Source organism: Sorex fumeus, unplaced genomic scaffold (assembly GCF_029834395.1).
Source record: "Sorex fumeus unplaced genomic scaffold, SorFum_2.1 ptg000097l, whole genome shotgun sequence".
In the NCBI taxonomy this organism is placed as follows: Eukaryota; Metazoa; Chordata; class Mammalia; order Eulipotyphla; family Soricidae; genus Sorex; species Sorex fumeus.
Genome location: NW_026606154.1, coordinates 1,188,300 through 1,209,671, shown reverse-complemented (window position 1 = coordinate 1,209,671; position 21,372 = coordinate 1,188,300). Strand labels below are relative to the sequence as shown.

The 21,372-nt window shown below is 45.1% G+C and overlaps 1 non-coding gene across 1 annotated transcript; it reads right to left on the bottom strand.

Annotated features, from left to right (window-relative positions):
• Positions 1-7,257: 7,257 nt before the first annotated feature.
• LOC130041106 (small nucleolar RNA SNORA2/SNORA34 family) lies at positions 7,258-7,393 on the bottom strand. The gene has a single exon (XR_008795054.1). It is a non-coding gene; the product is annotated as a small nucleolar RNA SNORA2/SNORA34 family (small nucleolar RNA).
• Between the last annotated feature and the right edge of the window lie 13,979 nt (positions 7,394-21,372).

The following is a 21,372-nucleotide window of genomic DNA, read 5'->3' as shown; positions in this document are numbered from 1 at the left end:
TTGCTGTGTTTACATAACAAGGGAGGGAAGAAACTCTTCTTCAAGGCATAGTTTCCCTGACCCATCTCTCACCCAGTTTCTCTTCTTTCAGAGAGAATGCAGGAATGTGCAGAAAAACTTCTACCAACCACAAAGGATAAATTTTGCTTTGAAGAAAGATACCTTAAAAAATAAATGGACTTGGGGCATCACCAGAGGACTTTCACCAGCCTGGTTTGTGGTTTGGGAAAATCATTTAGTCTCTCTAGTCTCTATTTCTGTCCCTAAGAGTGAAGAACCACTAAAGGTTCGAGGCCAGAGTGAGAACACAGTATAGCAATTTAGGTGTTGGCCTTGCAAGTGGCCAACCTGGGTTGGATTCCTAAAAATCCCATATGGTCCCCTGAGCACTGCCAGAGTAATTCCTGAGTAGAGAGCCAGGAGTAAACCCTGAGCATCACTGTGTGTGTGGGTGTGGCCCAGTGCCATTCCACTAACTCCCCCCACCCCCCAAAAAAAGAACTGCTGAAGGCTCTCAGGCCCTGGTCAGTATTAATATTGCCACTCCTTGAGACAATTCAAGGATTCTCAAGTTGTCACCACCGCTTTTAAGTTTCACTGTGAAACATTCATGGAGAATGACCAGAATCAAAGGAAGATGCATAAAATCCAGCACATATTATAACGTCTTCTAAACCATTAACTACCAATGGGATAGTGACAAGGAAAATGTGCTAAATGTCACAAAGAGATGTCATCAGCAAGCTCAAGGTGTGTGAAACACTTCCGGACTGCCCACCCAATTCTTTTTTTTAACAAAAAGATTACAAAGGGAAAAAATTAAGAGTTGAGTTGAGGGAGAACCTATAGACTGCAAGGGCCCTATGAAGCACAGGAATCAGTGACAATGAATGGACCTGATTTGGATTCTGATTCAAATGATGGAATAAAACAACAATGATGTCAAGGACAGAAACAAAGACAATTAGGGAAAACTACGCAAACATCTATTAATTATTTGATAACTAATAACAGAATGCTTCATAGCATATATCATAATTACAAATTGTGGCACTTACTATTATTAATGTTAAAGTGTGATCATTGGTTTCGTGTTTTAATAGAGCTTCTCTCCTTCAGAGCACAAGTATTCAGCCTTTCGTGCTAGCAGACTAATACCAAACCGTGTGGGAATCAGTGGTTGAAAACCAAGATTTTAGAGGCCCCTTTGATAATTTATAGATGAAATTATAGGTTGTCTAGGAGTGTCTGGGGATATAGATGAAACCCGATCAGCCTTGAACTGATCATTATTGAAACTTACAGTGGATTCGTGATAGTATACTTATTTTAAATTAAATTAAAGATGATAAAAACAAAACTCCCACGTGCCTCTGATGAGGACCCCAAATGGAACTTTTTTTCTGTGGCTCTTGAGTCCAAAGGAGCAGACAGGGACCTGGGCACCACCTCGGAAGGGCAAACGCAAGAGCCAGGAAGAGCTTTCTCTTTCACACTTCACACTGCTCACCATCACTGCTCTGCAAACCAGGGTCCTGCTTGTCCCCAGAGTGAGGGCAGCACAATGGAAAGACTTGAAAGCAAGTGCCCAGATTACATTCTCAGCTGCAAAAATCAATATCCCTTCCAAGCCCGAGGCAGGAGAAGACTGGCCAGGCGTGAACTGCGGTTCTGAATGGTGCGAGCAGGTTGTTGGGCTGCCGGAGACCGTCCTTGAGACCCTCCTGATTGCCTTCAAGGACTCGGGGCCCCTAGGTTGGTCCAGACTCCCTGTGCATGTCACAGGCGTCCGTGGTGGTGGGAGCTGTTACCAGAGGAAACAGCCCCCAATCCAGAGTTGTTTACTTCCCAGGGTCTTGATACAACTCCTGAGTTTCCTTAAGCTCAACGTTTTGGTTACAGCACTGCCACCAACTGTCTGGACTACTGCACAGCACCCTGATCATCCTCTCACCTAGCCCCCAGCACTGGCTTTGTACCAGAGTACAGTAAGGACGACATTCTCCAAGGGCAGCTCCCACTGGGGCAACTCACCCTGGCTCAAAACCATCGCTCTGTGGCTGGTTGAGGAACAAATCCTCAGAAAGGTCTACAGCAGCATGTCTTACTCCAGTCTTCTCTCATTCCCCAGTCCTCAGTCTCTGCTCTCTAGCTGCACGGACCACAAGCTACAGGGGCTGCCATCAAGTTTTTGCAGATGTCCATCATTCATTCATTCATTCATTCAAAAAATATTAGCTGGAGGGGAGGTGATATTAGCATATTAGGTGCATCTACAACTCTGATTATTCTGATTTCAATGCAACTGTTAATCCTGTTAATCGGTAAGTCCGTCCTGTCTGAATCTGTTGGTTATGACTCTTACAGTTTTATGATCATAGAGCACCAAGCACCTCCCTTCATGGCCCCTTCTATTTTATAAACATGTTACTATGGTCAATTTATTTCTTCTGCAGTGAGACAATAAACTTGGGAAAGCAAGGATTAAGTCTCATTTAACTCATCATTAAGGTCCCTGGGAACCTAGTTGCTATACCTGGCATAAAGTAGGTGGTGATGGAATAAAATGACTATAAATTCTTGCAACTCATTGCTAAAATGTGGTATATTTTGCCTTCTTTGAATCTGGCCTCATGGTTTTTGTTTCATCCACCAGATAACTGTAGAAATGACCCAGTGCAGCTCCTAATCTACAGCTTCTGCTCCGGTTATTTCAGAACTTCTTTTTGAAAATCTAGGAGACATGCTGTGAGGAAATCCAAGCAGTCATTGGATTTCCAATGGTGGAGGTCGACCGAGAGGAGAGACAGAGTTCCTTCCTGCTGACCACCTGGCTCCCGAGTGCCTCAACATCATGTGATGCAGAGCTGCTTCCACTTAATCCATAAAAGTCTGAATAATAGCCAATTATTATGGCTTCCAACTGCTCATCTTAGAGTGGTAGGTTATATATAACGGATAACAGAAAATAGGTGTTGGAGGTAATCATAACATACTTCTAGAACAGACAAGTCTGAGATTTCCACACCAAGTACGTTATTTTACATTTTACTGTAAATCATTTTTCATTTTTCTATTGTGGGTAGGGCTTTTTAAATTTTTAAATATGTATTTCATAATACATAATTTTGAATTTCACTTCAAAATTACCAAAATGTGCGAAAAATACTTATTACAAAAGGGCGTTTGGGATCTATAGTCCTTTCTTTCTTCTCTTACTTGCACCCTCCTTATAGTTCCCACTAGAAACATGCAGAGTGAAAGAGAGGACCTACAATCTTCCAACAAAAGAGCAACCCTGCATCCATTTCTCCAGGTCCACGGTGCCTTTGAGGATAACCCCAGTGATGTGGCTAGAACCTGCTGCAGATGCTGCACCCTGACTCTCCCACCCTGACCGGGCCATGAAGCCTCCCCTCTAAGGAGATAAGAGACAGGCCCTGGGAGTGCGAGGATGAAAAGGGAAGAGCCATCGGGCTCTGCAGGGCGCCAGTCTCAGCGAGAGAATTTCTAAAAACAAACATTCTGGACGCATGCCCTCTATTCTTGCCAAAATCTCCCTCCTGGGAGTGAAGCCATAGATGCTCTGTGGCCCCCATCTCCCTAGGCAGCCACAGGGCAGATTCAGAGACCAAAGTTCCCTCCTGCTGTGTGCTGCTGGCACCCTCCAACCCCTGTAGGAGATTCATCTTCTTTTGTCTTACAAGTAGAAAATTCAAAACTTAACACATGAGTGTTCTCAGTCCTCATACTATGTATAAAAAGAGGACTCTGGGGACGGAGTGATAGTACAGCGGGTAGGGCATTTGTCTTGCATGTGGCAGACCAGGATTTGATCCCCGGCATCCCATAGCCAAGCACAGCCAGGAGTAATTCCTGCGTGCAGAGCCAGGAGTTAACCCTGAGCATTGCCGGGTGTGACCCAAAAAGATGGGAATAAAAACAAGAAAAAAGAAAAGGAAACTCTGGCTTTGCCTTATTACTGTACTCCCCCCATACACTTTCAGAAGTTTCTGTCATTGCCATCTGTAATTTATGACACGTGAATATGACCATGGATATGGCAGGAAAAGAGGAAAAAGGTATAAGGGACACAAATCATAAAAGAATGCACCTGCTTAGGAGTATTTTAAGGAAAGTTCCTCAGAACATCCAATAAACGTTGAGAGTTGTTCATGGAAAAGAAGCATTGATGAGGTCTCTTAATAAACCAGTGATTCTCCAAAAATATCAAAATTATTCAGCTATTTACTGGAAATGCAAAATCTCACGCCCCATCCCAGACCTATTAAATAGGATATCCTGTGGGTGGGGTCCAAGTTCTCTTAACATGCTTTCTATGTGATTCTGATGCTTGATAAATTGCAAGAACGGTGATTTGTATTTCCACAGTATATAAGAATTGACAGTTTGGGGGGGGAAAGAGTTCATTTGAAACTCTTATGCTCTGGTTTTTGAGGGGGGCAAACACTTTAGCCCTAAGACAGTAGATATGAATCTTTGACTTGAAGGTTGGCTTTCTCTAATGCCATATACCATTAATCTACTTTCAAATGCAATCATCTTACAAGACTTCCTTCCTAGAAACCAGTTCTAGTGAGGGTGTGGAGGTAAAGGAGCTCTCCTACATTGATGGAAGGAATATAAATTGCTATGTTTGTAAAAACAGTAGAGAATTTCCTAAGAGTAAAACTAAAAATATAACTGCCATATGTAACAGCAACCTCACTCCTGAATATCTATCTAAAGAAAAGAAAATGTGAACCTGAAAAGTTAAGTAAACTACAATGTTTGCTCCTACAGAATTACTCATGATAGGTAAGATAAGAGAACAATTTTTGTGCCCACTGAGAAATGAATGTATAAAGAAGATGTGATTTTAATCATCATGGAATTTTATTCACTATGAAAAATAATGAAGTTTTGCCATTTTGAGGGAAATAGAGGGAACTGGAAAGGCTTATGAGAAGTGAAAGAGAGTCAGAAGAAAAAGACAAATATCAACAATTTGAGCTATGTGTGGAATACAAGAAAAAATAGCAGATGAGAAGATCAAACAAATTTTAACTAACCAGTAGACTTTGACAACAGAACTGGACTTACTAGAGGGAAAGAGCAGTTGAGGATGGCAGGAAAGGTGGGGAGGACCCAATGGATGGTGTTTTAATAAAAAAAAAGTCATTTTGAGGCACAAAAATAAGACTTTCATCTTGTCACGGGCCGGCACTGCTGCTCGAAAGGTAAGTCACAGAATGTATGTAAAGTCTAAGAACTGGCCACTTAGTCTTGGGGATGACGCTCAGCAACAAACACTTCTAAAACCCTGTTTTCATTAATAATTGATGGCATGTTTAACTTTGACCACAAACCACAACCCTATTTCAGATGTTAAGGTGGAATGACCACAGGCTGAGGGACTGGAGAGAAGGCACATAATCTTGGGATCCAAGTTTGTCCAGATCCTTCCAACCTGTAACTAAGAAGTTTCCCTACTAACTGCCTTTTTCACTTGACTCATGGAGTGTCTCAGCTTCCCGAGCCTTTCCCCAGAATACTATATGACGTCATAAAGTAGCCTCACACAACCACACGACTTTGTCTCACACGGGGACACCTGTGGACACTACTCCAAACACAGTTCAGATTCATATGAAACACAAGTACACATATAGGTTACTAACAGAGGGATCTCTGCAAACATTTATAAAAAAGAAAAGCAAGATATGTTTTTAAACGCACAAATATAATGAAAGTGTATGCAAAGAGGAATAACATTAAAATTACTTTCCTTATCCTTGGCTATCTTCATTCCCATTTTGCATACTCTTGAATGCTTTATCATTCACTAGCACGAACGTTACTTTTTATTCACACAAACAAGACTGCTCCATGAATAGTTTCTACACTGTGTTCTTCTCCTTTACTAGTTGGGAAATAATTTAGCCATTCTTTTTAATGGCTGTATAATACTATCCCAAATGAATTACTGTCATTGGAATAGGCGACTCTTACCAATAGTCCTCCCCATCTTTCATTTTTACAAGTAATACTCCAGATAATATTCTTGCGTCTCTAATCTGGCATACTTTTGTGAACACATGAGCGACTGAACTCTTGACACAGGTCATAGGACATAAGCATTTACAACTCTGACTGATGTTACCAAAATGTGGAACTAAAATATAACTATGAATATCCAGTAATATGTTCGTTGACTGTGAATGAGATGCATATTTTCCTCATTCACTTGACATTGAGCATTATCAAAGATTTTTAATTTTTGCAAATCTGATAGGTAGAAAATGACATCTCATTGTTTAGAATTTCATGTCTTTCATTTGAACAATAACATCTTTTCATATATTTATTGGTTGTTTATGTTCTTTTTGTGCGAGTTGCCTTTCATATCCTTTGCACATTTTCGGTTGACTTGTTCATATTTATTCTCACTGATTCATATGAATTCTTTGTAAAACTAAGGAAATTATCTTTGTTGTACGTGTTGCGAATATTGTCTACCAGTTTATCGTTTATCTCTTGACTGTGTGGAATTTTCTTCCATAAAGACATTTTAATTTTTATGTGGTTGATTTATTAAATTTTTCGTTTGTTTTATGGATACAGGTAATAGGGAGAGAACTGACAATTAATTTCCTGAAGTGATATTTGCTTCTTTTCTAAAGAAAGAGACTTGGAGCTGGCCCAGTTTGAAAAAAAGCTGGGTGGAATGCCTATGTGTGGGGTTATGTACAGAGAGGGTACTGGCTTTGCCATTCACAAAACCCAAACTATAGCCTTCCCACCTTTGCTCAAAGAGATGGCAATCTAGTTCATCTTCTCTATCCTCCTGCAGGCTTCTGTTTTGAGCATCTCCTTGTCTTTTCTACAATCAAACCAACAGCAAATTGCCTAATTTTGAGCCTCCAAGAGGTTATGTTATAGTTTTTAATCTCTTTCCTCCCTGTGTCCCTAACTACCTAGATACAAATAACTCAGCCATCTGTACCCCGCGAGCCATACCAATAACCCCTTCATACTAATGGAGAAATAAATAATGAATTCTTGTTTCAGCTAAAGTGACCTGTTAATGACAGAAATTACCAAATAGCCTCTAGCCTCTTAAGCTTCTGGAGAGAGGGGTTAACTTAATTGAATTTCTTTCTTTCTTCTTTTTTTTTGGGTGTACTTTAAAAAATTTTAATTTGGTTCCTTTAGCTAGAAGTCATTCATGAGGTTTTCCCAATGGGAGAAGGTATGGGTTGTTTCTTCCAAATGAAATAGCCGTTCTTGGTGAGGTTCCAGAACAGCTAACAGATGACAGGAAGACAGTTCTTTGGGCCCTTGTTTGAAATCAACAGCTAGAGTGTAACTATTGATCTTCAGTTAGAGCCATTTAATTCAACTTCTTGTAGGTAACATTTCAAGAACATATCTTTGGGGCCATACCTGGAATTGCTCAGTGTTTACTACTCGCTCTGCACTCAGGGATCACTCCCAGCAGGCCTGGGGGACCATACGGGGTGCCAGGGATCAAATCTGAGTCTGTCATGTGCAGATCAAATCCAGGGCTGTCACTGTATTATCTCTCTGGTCCCAAGGATATACATACACACACACAGCATGAAACCCTACCATTAGTGTATTATAAATCACAGTGCCTAAAATAAATTTTAAAAAGCAAGTGATAAACATTCAGTTTCCATAGGAAAGGATGCTGTGGAGAGGGAACAGGGAGGTGGGTGGTATATGAACACTAATCCCTATCCAGGGATAAGCCCCAGAGTCAGCTGCCTTTACTGCCTCCTAACCCATCCCACTGGAAAACTGATTTTTTTAACCATCCCATGACAGTTTGTATGTGTGTGGTGGGGGGGGGGCGTGGGAGAGGTGGGGTGTAGTATCGTACGAATTGCACAGTTGCCACTGCAGCTGTTTGGAACCACAGCTGTTCTTTCAAAATGGAAATGGGGCTTAGGAACTCTCTCTCTCTCTGCCACACGGTTTTGGGTGAACAGAGCGGGAGAAACACAGAGTTACCTAAAGTGAGAAGCTTACATAATTCATGTCCTGCTGTAACCCATATGTGTCCCCAAGGAACGGGTACCGATTTTTGCCTCACAGCTCAGTTAGAAGGAACATCTCATTACTTCAAGTCCAATTAAATCTGACTCTTAAGCCCTCACCCACCAGGCTAATGGGACTCTCCAAGTGGGTTGTGATTCTGAGATTCCTAGCATTCCCTATATTTATCCTGGAACCTAGAATTTTTATCTAGAGGTGGAGAGGAATGGGATAGGGTGGGGGGCTTTGTGTGTCACCTGACTGTCAGAATGTGGATTCTGACAACCATGGGCCTTTGATGAGGAACAGTGTCACCAGGGTGTCCCCCTTGTTGGACAATGCAGCCTTCCAGAAACCACCCTCCTATCCTTTCAGGGTGCTGGGTGGAGGTCAGGTGGAGGGCTCCTGCCATGCAGCCAGCTATGCTCGCTTCTGAATGCATGTAACATTTATATATTTGACATCCCTCCTCCCAAAAAGGCTAAGTCTAATCATCCTGCTTTGAATATGCGTCAGACATTCCCTCCTCTCCCAAACATTCATTGTGAAGCTGCTCTAATCCTCAAGGACCTCAGAATGTGACCGCTTTGGAAAGAGAGCCTTTAAGGGTTCAGGAAGTTAAAACAGGGCTAATAGCATGGGTCCCTTATCTAGTCAAAGTGTCCCCACAAGAGAAGAATTACTGGACAGACAGACACACACACACAAATAAGCCCATGCATGGAAGGTGATATGAAAAGGAGTGAGAAGACCACCTGCAAGCTAAAGACAGGGGGGCTTGGCAGAAACCAACTCTGCTAACCTTGATCTCAGACTCGCAGCCTGTAGGATGGTGAAAAGCACATTCCTGGTGTCCCTGTCTCTAATATCTGGCCACTTGTTTCAGCAGCCCTGTGCACGCATGTGTGTGTGTGCGTGCGCACACACACACACACACACACACACACACACACACACACCAGCCGAGTTCTCCTGCAGAATGTGGCTGCAGTGCAGCTGCTGGGGTTCCCTAGCTCAATCGGTGGAGGAAGTAGAGTCTCCTTCTGTCTGGCTCTCTCTTGGAACCAGGCCACCACAAGGTGAGACCAAGGTCAGCGCACCTGGGCAGGTGTGGGGGCTTAGGCTGGCAGCCCCAGCTCAGGTTTCTGCTGTCAGCCAGCACTCACTGCAGCAGGCATGTGAGTGAACAGACTGTCAGAGATCTGGGGCCCGGCCTTCCCGTTGCCCAGATGCGTGAAAGCCAGGCGGTTCCTGCAGAAACACAGGCAGGCTGCCGATTCATGAGCAGAAGGAAGGCGGCAGTTTGAAGCTACCAAGTTTGGGGATGCGGCATCATCTTCTCTCTCTCTCTGTGGTCTGAAAAATTACTTCCTCTGTGCCACTAAGAAATCCAAAAGAATACCCCCAGTTTGATTTAGTTATACAATGTGGGCTTCCCTTTCCCGGGGACAAGAGCAGGAAGAAGAAAGGTGGGTGCCAATTTCTTGATTTCCTTTGAATTCACATCCATTCATTGATGGCAGTGATCACTGTGTAAATCCACCTGTATTGCAGAAGGAGGCTGAGAGCTATGTAAATCAGTAAGTAACTGCATTTGTATACAATGGTGACCAATATGTGCAGTTCCCTTTGGGTTCCCTGCTCCCCCTTAAAGGCAGATTTACATTTATATTTATGGTTATATGTCACTCCCACATCCCCCATAATCTCCAGTGATATGGGAACTTAATGAAGGAAGTGGAATTGGGAGAGGAAGACAGTTCTACCACACACCACCCTGGAGGCATCTGACCACTGTTATCACTGCTGTCTCTTCCCAGGCTTCTCACGCTGTATCCCCTGGTGCCCCTGTCACCAGGGCTCTTGTCTCCACCACATACATGCTGGCGGCCAATATGAAAGTCTACCTCCTTTCTGTTAGCATATTACCACCAGCATAAAGAAGAATGCTGGCCGCCAAGCGAAAACATTTGGTTGTTCCTGAAGCACACCCCCGAAGGCTTTCGGCTCATCCTAACACACCTCTAGTCTCATTTTTGCACTTGTATTGTTTCTGTTTCTTTCACTTGGAACTCAAGGAAACTGGCAATGGTGCACTGTTTTTCTCTTCTCTTCGCTGCTCAGAAGAACTCAACCATAGCAGCCCTCTTCCAAAATCCCCAATGCCAAAGTCAACAGTGCGCTAGAAAGCCCAGAGCCTGCCCCCTGCTCCCGCTATGGTTCCTCCAACAAGAGCATGCAACCCCGAAACAGCAAGCAGCCCAGGAGGGAACCAGAGAAGATGCTCCCTTCAAAATATTCTCCTCATTTTGTTTGCTTGATTGACAGAAGGTACGGAAGTCAAGTCTCCGTTCCTGAGGTAGCCCCTTTAATGCTCACTTGCACCCCAAAAGGGAGATATGCTTGTCTTAACTGCTGAGGATTTTAAACATGGAGGCAGCGCACTATCGATGTTTATAAGTGTCCTCTTCAGGTCTTTGCCCAAATCACTACACTCATTTCCTGGGATGGAGGTAAGACTAGAAGCAATGAAAACACATCAGATGTTTGTCATTGCTCAGGTGATGAGGAGGGTAGCAAGCAGATGGAAAGGGGGACGATGAGGGATTCACGTACAGGGGGTACAGAACATGAAGAAATCAAGGATCCCTCCTGAGGCTGTGGACTAAACTCGGTGGAGCCATTTGAAATGGGTTCAAGAGGTGGGATGGAATCAAGAATGCCACAACGGATAGGTGAGCGTGAGTCTAAGAGTCATCCACATGGCATTCCCGGTGGTTTTAAAAGGGACCTGGGGTCACTTTTCCACTGCAGAGGACATCTGTCTGGTCTCTGCCTCTCCTACTACCCATGTAGGGATTGTTTTCAGTACCCATACTCACCCCTTGCTTTGATGCCTCTCTCTGAACAGTGTGTTCTGCTTTGTCCAAATACCTACAGGTCAACACTTTCATCTTCAGCCATTAGAGCTTTGCTTGTCTTGCTAGGCCTCAAAGGGGACATTCGAGAGCAACTAGGGCAACACACAAAATACGTATTTTATACTGCAAAGCACAATATAGCACTGTAGCACTGTTTTACCGTTGTTCATCTATTTTCTTGAGCAGGCACTAGTAATGTCTCCATTGTGAGACTTGTTACTGTTTTTGGCATATTGAATACACCACGGGTAGCTTGTCAGGTTTTGCCGTGTGGGCAGAATACTCTTGGTAGCTTGCCAGGATCTCAGAGAGGGGCGGAGGAATCAAACCCAGGTCGACCGCGTGCAAGGCAAATGCCCTACCCGCTATGCTAAAGCACAATATAAGTCCACATAAAGTCAGAGTTCACACAAGCTACATGAGGGCAACGTTTTAGGATTTCCCAGATAGGAGGTTCACTATGCACTTGCTAAGTGTCAGGTACTCCAATTAGCATGTTATGTATTTCCACTCATCCTCATATCATTCCATGAGGTAACTATTGCCACTGTCATGTTTCTAGACAAGGGAGCAGAGGATAAGGAAATGTGCCCCTGGATTCACAGCTGACCAGTAACAGATCTGGGACTGCCCCTCGGCTAAAGCAGTGGGACCATCTAACTCTCCCTCTCTCTTCTGCCAGTTACTTTGGGTGAATCCAAGCATCTCATCCTGAACAAGCTGGAAACAACTATGGTTGGGAAGGAACTGGAGAGACGTGATGTGTCCAGCAAAGAAGAAAAAGGGAAGCAGAGGCAAAGGGCAGGAAGGTATGAAATAATAGAGATGTTTGTTGTGTTAATGTCCTGAACTCTGATTAGTCCCACCAGAGGAGTGTCTGCTAATGCACTGAACTCTGGACCAGTTCATCACTGAATCTCAGTGTGGTCATTTCCCATTCCTGGGTATCCCCTCTGTCAAAGGGGACAAGGCTACTCACCCGTAAGCAGAGCTTGAGAATGTGTCATACTTGGGATCAGTGTCCAGCCCCTACTTTTCCTGGCCCCTTCCCTTCTCCTTTGCTGTCCCTCACCACACGCCAGGTTAGTAGGAAGTCAACAGCAGCATCTGCAGGTGGTGGAAATCCCTGTGTACTCTGCATAATGGCTCAGCTCAGCACCCACAGTGGGACTTCAATGAAGTTCAGTGAGGTCTTAGTTTTCTCTGGGAACGGCACGGTGAAAAGGGAATTGGCATTCTCACCAAAAGAGACAAGGAAAGAGAAGACTATGTCGCTGCTGGAAGGGAAGGAGTGCTCAGAGAAGGCAGTAGACCAAGTCGCCATGAGGCAGTTTATGGAGAGCTATCCCGTGACCTCAGGAACCTACGTCTATTCAGCATCTTCCCAACACCTGGATGGGAATGAATTCCTTCTAATTTCTCATAAGGACCCAGGTAGGAAGATTCTAATACCCTCCATTTATCACGGAGGAAACCGAGACTCACAGAGAAGAGAAAAAAGCCAGGAGGTGACAAAGCCAATACCCAAATTACCTCAGTCCAACCCCCAAGTCCAGGTGGTGAACTAGTACTTCTCCCTGGGAACCTGAGCAGCCTCACTGACCTCACCCACCCCAGAAGACAGGCAGGTCTGGGGCACATGGCCCTGCAGTGCGCAGACAAGCCCCAGACCTGGCAGGGCCAGATCCAAAGCCTGCTATCTGCCTCATTTCATCAGACTGCTGGGCAGCTGAGCACAGGAAATTAAAAGCAACTCAGATCGTAGAGCGAGGCACCCAGTGATCACAGATGGAGTCCGCCTCCTTCCCTCCTGATTCTCCTCCTTGCAAGAAAGGAAGTGGACACTCTGGTGGAGGCCGTGGTGCTGGAATGTATTATGCGTGAAACCCTATCATTAACAGTCATGTAAACCAGGGTGCCTAAAATAAAACATAAAAAGAAAAAAAAAAGGAAGACGAAAGAAGATGGCTCTTAACGCCTACAGGGAGCAGGCTGCCTCAGTAGGTGCCAGCACAAAACTGGGCAGGTCCTTACTGGACATGGGACAGAGGCAAGGGAGAGAAAAAAGGTGCTTAAGTGTGTGTGTGTGTGTGTGTGTGTGTGTGTGTGTGTGTGTGTGAGTACATGCATGAGTTCTGGAAGTGGTGGGGGCCATAAAACTAGTTTCGGGGGGAAGGGAGCCCTGAGTTTTCTCTTGATCACGTTCCATGGCTGAGCATTGGACCAGACGCTTGTGCTAATGGTTTTTATGCATAATGTGTGGTTCCCTCCACTGGCTCTTCCTTCCACACTGTGGCTGCTGTGGCGTAGCTGGGGGTTACACACACAGGCACTTCGCAGTGACGCTCACTGCCAGTCATTCTCTTTCACCGCAGTGCTCACACACCTGGCTGTAGCACAGCACAGAGCAGAAACTGTTGTAGCACTGGGGTTCCCAAACAGCACTGCCAGGACCATGCTTGGTCTTCTGCGGAAGGGGAAAGATTTCTTTCAGTTCATACTCTTGTGTCTTAAAGACCAAATGAATTAGCAGGTAACAAGGAGACAGCAGGCAACTCCAGGCTGAGGTCACATCCAGGCTGGATGAAGGCTGGGAGGGAAACATGTTAGTGGGGATAAGGGTGCTCTAGACAAGCCTGGGTCTCAGTCTCTGCCCCCCCCACCCTTTTGCCCCTGTTTACCACACATCAGCTACACAGCTCTAGCCTAGGAGGAAGGTACTGGAGCCATCCCATCCCACCTTCGTGTGTCAGCAGTCTCAGAGCGAGAGCGGCAGTTGCTTCTACTCCCAAACTCCTCGGAGTTTTGGCAAAAGTACCCCCTTTCCTTCCTTTAAGATCTCCCCTAGCCATACTCATTAGTTCTGTGAAGATGGTAATGGTATCAACTCTACTTTATGCTCATTCGTGTGTGTGTGTGTGTGTGTGTGTGTGTGTGTGTGTGGTGGGGAAGCATCATAGCATGCCAGAAGGGTTGACACATTCACCCACACAGAGATGCCTAATCTCTGTGAGTTCCTGGTATGGAGGGCCTCACTGTTCAACCTTTCCTTCTGTTCCGACTGCCTACTGGACTGGTAACCTCTAAGAGCACATTATGTTTGGATTCAGGACATAGCGCCTAGTCTCAAGATTCCTCTTTTCTGTGAGTCACCAGAGTTCATCTAGTAAAGCCCCTCAGTGGAGCTGGAATGAGGTTCAATTGGTAGAGTACGTGTCTTACATGTGTGAGGCCCTGAGCTTGGCTCTGGCACCACAAAGCCACCCAGAGCACCATTGGGTGTGACCCCCTAAAAATAATTTTAAAAAAGTACTTTAGCTACTTTTTAGCCAGGATCTACTCCATGCCTTATAACCAAAGAGCCCTACTGAGTGTCCTATTCTTTGAAGTATAAATAAAAATGGGTTCAAGAGTCAGTCCTCCAAGTGACCAACCTCCTTCCTGGTCTCTCACATCTTCCTTTAGTCACCTGCTTCTTCTCAGTGACTTTAGTATACAGTGACTTCACCCTCCCTCCCTGAAGGGGCTTTCTGGGCCAACACAAACAAGGAACTTGGCGCCTTTTCTGCAATTATTTCTTCCTCATGCCCCATTAAGACCCACTTATGCAAGCATGATCACGATCATGATCATCCTGTTGTTCGTTGATTGCCTCGAGCAGGCACCAGTAACGTCTCCTTCGTCCTAGCCCTGAGAAATGCTCTTTCAAGGGTTGGGAGAATGAGACTTAAGCAAGTACCTCTAAATGTGTGTCTGTATCTGTCTGCACACATATGTAGCCATCATTATTAAAGAGAGACACTAAGTTTAACATTTGCACACTCACACACACACAAGTGCAATCAAGAATTAGACATGCCTGTATTAAAAAAAAAAACCTCCACTGATTCACATCTCAAGTTCCAGTCATCATTCATTAGTGGGTCTCCTGTTCCACTGTTTCCTCTCTCTCTTTCTCTCTCTCTCTTTCTCTCTCTCTCTCAAACTCCCTACTGATTTTTTATGCAAAATCAGCAGTCCTCCATCACTTTTTGTCTCGCCAACTTTGCTTCACAATTAAAAGTGTTGCCCCCGTACCCCTGCAAAAAAAAATAATCTGGAAGCAGGTGTTAACACAGTTATCCACAGAGAGGTTAGAAGCAGCTGAGGTGCCCAGCTCTGGCCCTGACCATCATAAGAACGAGGACTCTAGGCTCAGGGAGGACCTACTTCAGTTCCCTTTGAATTCAATGGCTGTCCATCTCGGCAGGAACTCAGAGCTCTTCCACAGGCCACATTTGTTTTTCGAGAAGTAAGTATCATCCACAGGAAGAAATTTGTGGATGGGAGGCACCCGTGAGCTGGGGGCATAGCTGGGGCCAGCGTTAATTCTGAATAGGACAAGTATCTATTTTGTGCCTGGTCCTATCCCCATGGCCCTTGCTAATTCTTTTCCACGTTCCTCTGTGTACATAAGCCTGGGCACTCAGGATCCCAGGAACGTGATATTTGCATGGTATTTCTCTCCATGATTGTCACTCAAGCAGTGATAGAGGGGTGGATACAAGGACAGTGACAGACAGCTGTCAAGTTACCATAGCCTTTCCCCAGAACTCATACTTTATACTGATCATTCATGCAAAATGCATGCATGAATATTCTCTGTACCAAATGATGGAGACAAGAGGGAAACACAGTCTGGTTCCTGTCAGAAAGCAGAAGCACCTGTCACCTCCTGGAGGGTAGATGTAGTCACTCTTTTTGTTTTTCCACTTGGGAACCATTCCTAGAGGTGCTCAGAGGCTAATCCTGGTTCTGCACTCAGAGAACCATATCTGGTGCCAGTCATCACACCACAAATGCCTTACTTCTCTGCCCCGAATTTTGCCACTTTTAACAGGAAATGCTGGGAAAGTAACCTAACCTCTCTGAACCCCAATCATTTCATCTCCAAAAGACAGGAATAACAGCCTCCATCCCAAAGGAGTGATACAAAGGATAAATAAGTTAATGTACCATAAAATCCTTAATAGGTTGCCTGACACAAGAGTGATCATTTTGAAAGTGTTTCATTATTATCATTATAATAAAAAGTACTACCATTGTTGTACTATCTGGAATATTGTTACTCAGGCCCATACCCTACTGCCTCCAAGGAAAGTTAACATAGAGATCCACCACCCTTTCCTTACTGGTTATCTCAACAGAGCAAGAGAATTCAGATGAAGAATTCGATGGAACGCGCCGATTACTCACTACAAGAAATTTTCCAAAGTCCCTCATTCTACTACTGAGGAGACTGGGGTCCAGGAACACTAAGGGCTTGGCCCCTGGATCCACAAGTGATTAGAGAATGGGGGTGACACGGGCTTGTCACCCAGTCTCCCAATGCTGACCCTCCGCTCTTGCAGTTACAGCCCATTTCACTGTTCTTGTGTCGACAGGACCAAGGTTTAAATCAACTTCAAATCTCAAGTCCCTGGAGAATCCTGAGCCCCAATTTGCCCACCTGGCCATGCCCCCCGGCCCCTGCTTGATGCTCTTTCCTCTCTGCAGCCTGGTCTGCCTGACCCCTTACTGGAAGACTGGGTTTGAGGGCCTCCCAGGCATGTTGACTTACAGGGGGCACAGTCTGGGGCACATGAGGATGTCACTGCACCCCTGGCTCTCAGGCCCAGCACAGGCAGGGAGTGAGGTCGGCGGGGGGGAGAGGGGTGTCACGGGGCACTGCTGTGTTCCTCACCAGCAGGCCTCCCCGTGTCCTGGCAGTCAGCCTTCCCTGGCACTTGCCCAGCTTCCTTGGCTTCCCAGGGTCCCCCCTGCCACCTTGTCTCATATCGTAAGCCTGGCTCCAGCAGAGACCCTGGGCAGGACCAGGGCAGCTCAGCACGTTCTGAAACTCCCCCAGCTTCTTTCCAAACCCTTCAGGGACAGCTTCTCAGCAGAGGAATTCTGGTGGCCTCACTATGCCAAGCTTAAGTGCCTGATTGTTGATTTTGCCCCCATAGAGGGGCCCAGAGAACTGGCCATCCCCACAGTCATAATTGAAGAATTCCTTCTGTAGAGATGAAGTTCTGCCTCATGGGTCCTGCACCACAGCTGGACAGATTTTAAAGTAGCCAGTCAAAGCCACTAAGCCACCCCTGCACTGGACAGTTGACTGACCAATGGAGCCAATTAGATCCTCCCTTGGCTTTCACTTTATTGCCAAAGACTGCATGTTTTCTATCCCAGATCAGGCACCTCACAGGTGTTCAGTGGATGGCTCAGTCTGTGATTCCTAATCAGCATCTGTACTGGCTGTCAGCACTTGGTAAGCACAACTCTCCTTTATAAAGTAGCAATTACTTTTTAAAAAACCAGTATTTATTAGGATCCCTGACTCCAAGAAACAGAAACAGAATGCATTCTGGCTTAAGGGGAAAAAAGTGAAATTCACTCGTCCCTAGCTTAGGAGGCCAGGACTAGAGCTGTCCTCAGGAAATCAAAGGCTGATAGCATCTCTCTCCTCTCGGGCCCTTCCCCAGACTCAGCTCCTCTGCATGTCAGACTCATCCTGCCCAAGACGGAAGAGCTTTATTCGCACAATAGGAGACATGGCACCAGCAGCTCCAGCATTCCAACCAGGTCTGCGATCTCCAGACAAAGAGGGACTTTTCTCTCTCGCAGAACCCAGATACAGAATTCAAGGGAAAGGTAGCATAGAACCAGACTTGGGTAATGTGGTTATCACCATGCCAATCGCTAAGTCTGAGTTGATTAATCAAGCCTGAGGATTGGTCACAGACCCAGATGTGTCTGTGAGGGGGAAAGGTTTCCTCCGAGAGAACAAGGTATTTCCCTAGGAAATGGAGCAGACGTTGAAGAGGATCACGCTGAGGAAGATGGGAAAAGATCTCTGTGACATCAGAAAGAATAAAAAGGAAAGCTACTGCTATATGGAGAAGTGGGGAAGACCTTTATTTCAGTAACTGCTATGATGACGTCCTGTGGAATCCAGTTGGACTAGAGCCAATATCAACTGGATTCCACGGGATGTCAAAAGATCGCGTGGCCGCCCACCTATGAGATGGTCAGACTTCTTCGTCAAGACCCTGAATGATCGGTTTGAAGCTCTTCGTGTTCCTGGAGCAAGCAGACACCACTGGGCTACAGTAGCCCATGACAGGGACAAATGGAGATGTTACTGGCACCTGCTCGAGCAAACTGATGAGTCAAGTGATCAAGTGATCAAGCTCTGATGATCGGCTTCTTTAGAACATGGAAAATATGCGTGCATTCTAACATATTAAATGGATGAGCAATTTTTATAGGATATGTAGAAGTGAGTCAGTGCAGGGCTAACAGAAATTTGGACAAACCAAACTGGGAGTGGGAATGGAGAGGCAGAGACTAATGAACATCAACTGAGTGCTGAACTGTTGGCCATCCCATGTATGGGAGAGAAACATTAAAAAAAAAAACTCTCTGAAGGATCTATAACAAATTAGCAGTGAGGCTGGCGTGCAAACCTCAGTTTTTCTGCCTCTTTCCACAAGCCTCTTTGGCCAGCCAAAAGCAAATATAGTCCTGCTGAAGGGTGGAGAGGTGGACAATGAGTCCTTCTCTATTTATAGTCAGAGAACAAAACCAGACAGCCTAAAAGGGCAGGAGTGCCAAGAAGGGAAATGGTTTTTCTGGGTCCTTCGTGAGGACAATTCTTTGATCCTAAATTGGAGATGATGCTGGAAAGTAAGGCTGCACATCAGGGAATGATGGAATGGCCAGGGGGAAGGTGGCCAGGAAAGGACATGGGAGTCAGAAAGCTGGGGCCAACAGGGGTCCACATGAAACCAGTGCATGGAAAGATCATGTCTAGACCCCAAACTCGAAGTAACCGGCACAGAAATGTCATCTTCAAAGGTAGAGCAATCCATTGAGAAGCCTGGCTGTAAACTTCAGGATACCCGTGTAGATTCAAATGTCAGGGAAGGGGTTAGAGGGACAGTATAGTGGGCAACTGCTTGTCCTGCACTTGGCCAACCTAGATTTGATCCCCTTTTTATATTGCCCCTTCCCTACTGGAAGTGACCCCTGGGTGCAGAGCCAGGCCAGGTGTGGCCCCAAAACGAAACAAAAATGTCAGAGAAGCCGTGACTGCAAAGAAATAATTAACAAATTCAGAGTTTAATAAAAATGGACGTTTACCTTATTTACAGGTGTAAAGGGGCTGGAAAGAACATACTATTAAGGACAGAATGTTCCAGATTAACCAGGCAACTGAAACCCCAGGCTAGGAAATCAACATATCTGAATGACAGAGTTCTTGGTCATCTACACTTGAGTTTATTTGCACGAAGTCAGCCTCATGTGATGGCCCAGAGTGGAGAACTCAGGCTCTCCCCTCCCACTGCCACTGAAACAACAAATGTCCAGACTCTCAACTCACACCATACAGCCGTTAGATATTATAGACCATTCTTTGATTCTCCCCTCTAGTAGTCTTCTTTAAAACAAACTTTTTGAAGTCATCAATTTATGCACCTAGTAGACTGGTGATAAGGACAGTTTAAAAATTAGTGAATTCCACCAGACTGTGGAATTCTCCCAAACTCAGACTGTGTCGATTTTGCTGTTGGTGACGGATGGAATGCATGGATAAAGTCTATGCAGGGGCCCTCTGGCAATGTTTCAAAGGTCTTGAACTAATTCATATTGTTGTAAACAGCAACTTTAATTCCAAAGCAAGAACTTGGGAGTGACTGGCTTCATCATAGGGCAGTCCTGTGATTTGATCTCAGAGTGTCACTTTCCTCATCTCAAAAATGGGAGTGATAATGGTACTTACATTAGAGATTAGCTGTGGAAGATTAAATTAAATGCCTACAAAATGCCTTAGAATAGTACCCAGTGTGCAGCTACACGCTGCATATGTTAGCTACTAATTGGTGAGAGACAGGCAGCAAATGATTAAAATGCATCCCGGTATCATCATCATCAGTAATATTTTAGAAAAATATTCAATTGGCGATAAAACAATTGTGGTGCATCCATAAGATGAGGAAAAAATATAGCCACTTTTTCAAACCAGGTTTAATAATGTGGGGAGATATTTATAAACAGTGTTAGGCTAAGGAAATCAAAGCCAGGTTTCAAATTGCACATAGTAAGACCCAAACACAAAAATAGAAAGTAAATATTTGCTTTTCACTCAAAATGGTATAGGAAAGCAGATCTAAGTTGATGGATTAACCTCCCTGTGCTTTGAGAGGCAGCGATTCTCACCACTATGCCACCAACACACACTCCCCCCTATGTTTTGGGAATTAAGAAATTCCCAAATTCCATTACCCCTGGAATTAAGAAAACAATGGTAATAGAGGACCTTATGCGAAACAATTCTGGTTTAACTGGCCTGAGAAGTCACCTGCACTTCAGACTTTTATATAGTTCTATGAGGTTTCTTTTTTCTCCCAAATTGTCCCCCAGGGTGTTAAAAATCAATATGTATCAGTTTTATAATTAGAAATTACAATCTCAAATGTTGTTTCAAAGGCACTCTAATCACTCCCATGAGAGGTGCTGACTAAGCAGTCAGAGTCAGGCCAGTTGTTGGTACTCAGGCTATTTTCTCCTCAGGAAACCTGGAGATTGAGAGGGGGAATAAGGAAAGATGGACTTGGCAGGCGACAGGATGTGAGTCATGGTCCTGGAGGGCCCAGAAGATGAGATGGAGGTGCGAGCAGGACGGGGACCCTGGATACTTGTGGTCCTCAGCCTTGCTGCAACTTCCTGACTGAGCCCTTGTACCAAGTGACTGGGTTATTTATGGACCTTGCTGCCAGAGGCTTAGCTCAGGGCTCTTGATACTAGGGGCTCATGCACGCTTGTGAGCTTGCTCGCTTCCAGCATCACATGCCTGATAAGGGCTGAGTGGAGCAGAGCGACAAGGAGACAGGAAGGTCCTTACTTGCTAAACAATGGACTGACAGAGCCCAGGGCTTTTGCTCCCTCCAGGTCTGATGCTAAACACATCAAGTCCAATGATTGAGCTCCTGCCTCTCCCCAATAACACACATTCATTCCGTGCCCCCCCCACTGCCCCCATTCAGCAAGTACTGAGTGAACTTTTACTATGTGACAAGCCCCGTCATTTTCATCAATAGATTCTCACCTATGGCTTCCTACACACGAACAGGTCCTGTTTCTTGCCTCTTACAGAGGAAGGATGTGAAGCTGAAAGAAGGTGCTAGACTACAGTCATCCAGTGACTTGTTAACCATCAACAGCAAAGCTGCTACGATGGGGCACCTGCCACGTGTCAGACACTGTCGCAGGAGTGCTAAGCCCAGTTTGTATTAATCATCTCAGTGACTCACTCCATGCCCACAGAGCAACAGTCCTATGGGACAGTGGTTACAAGAATCCTGAT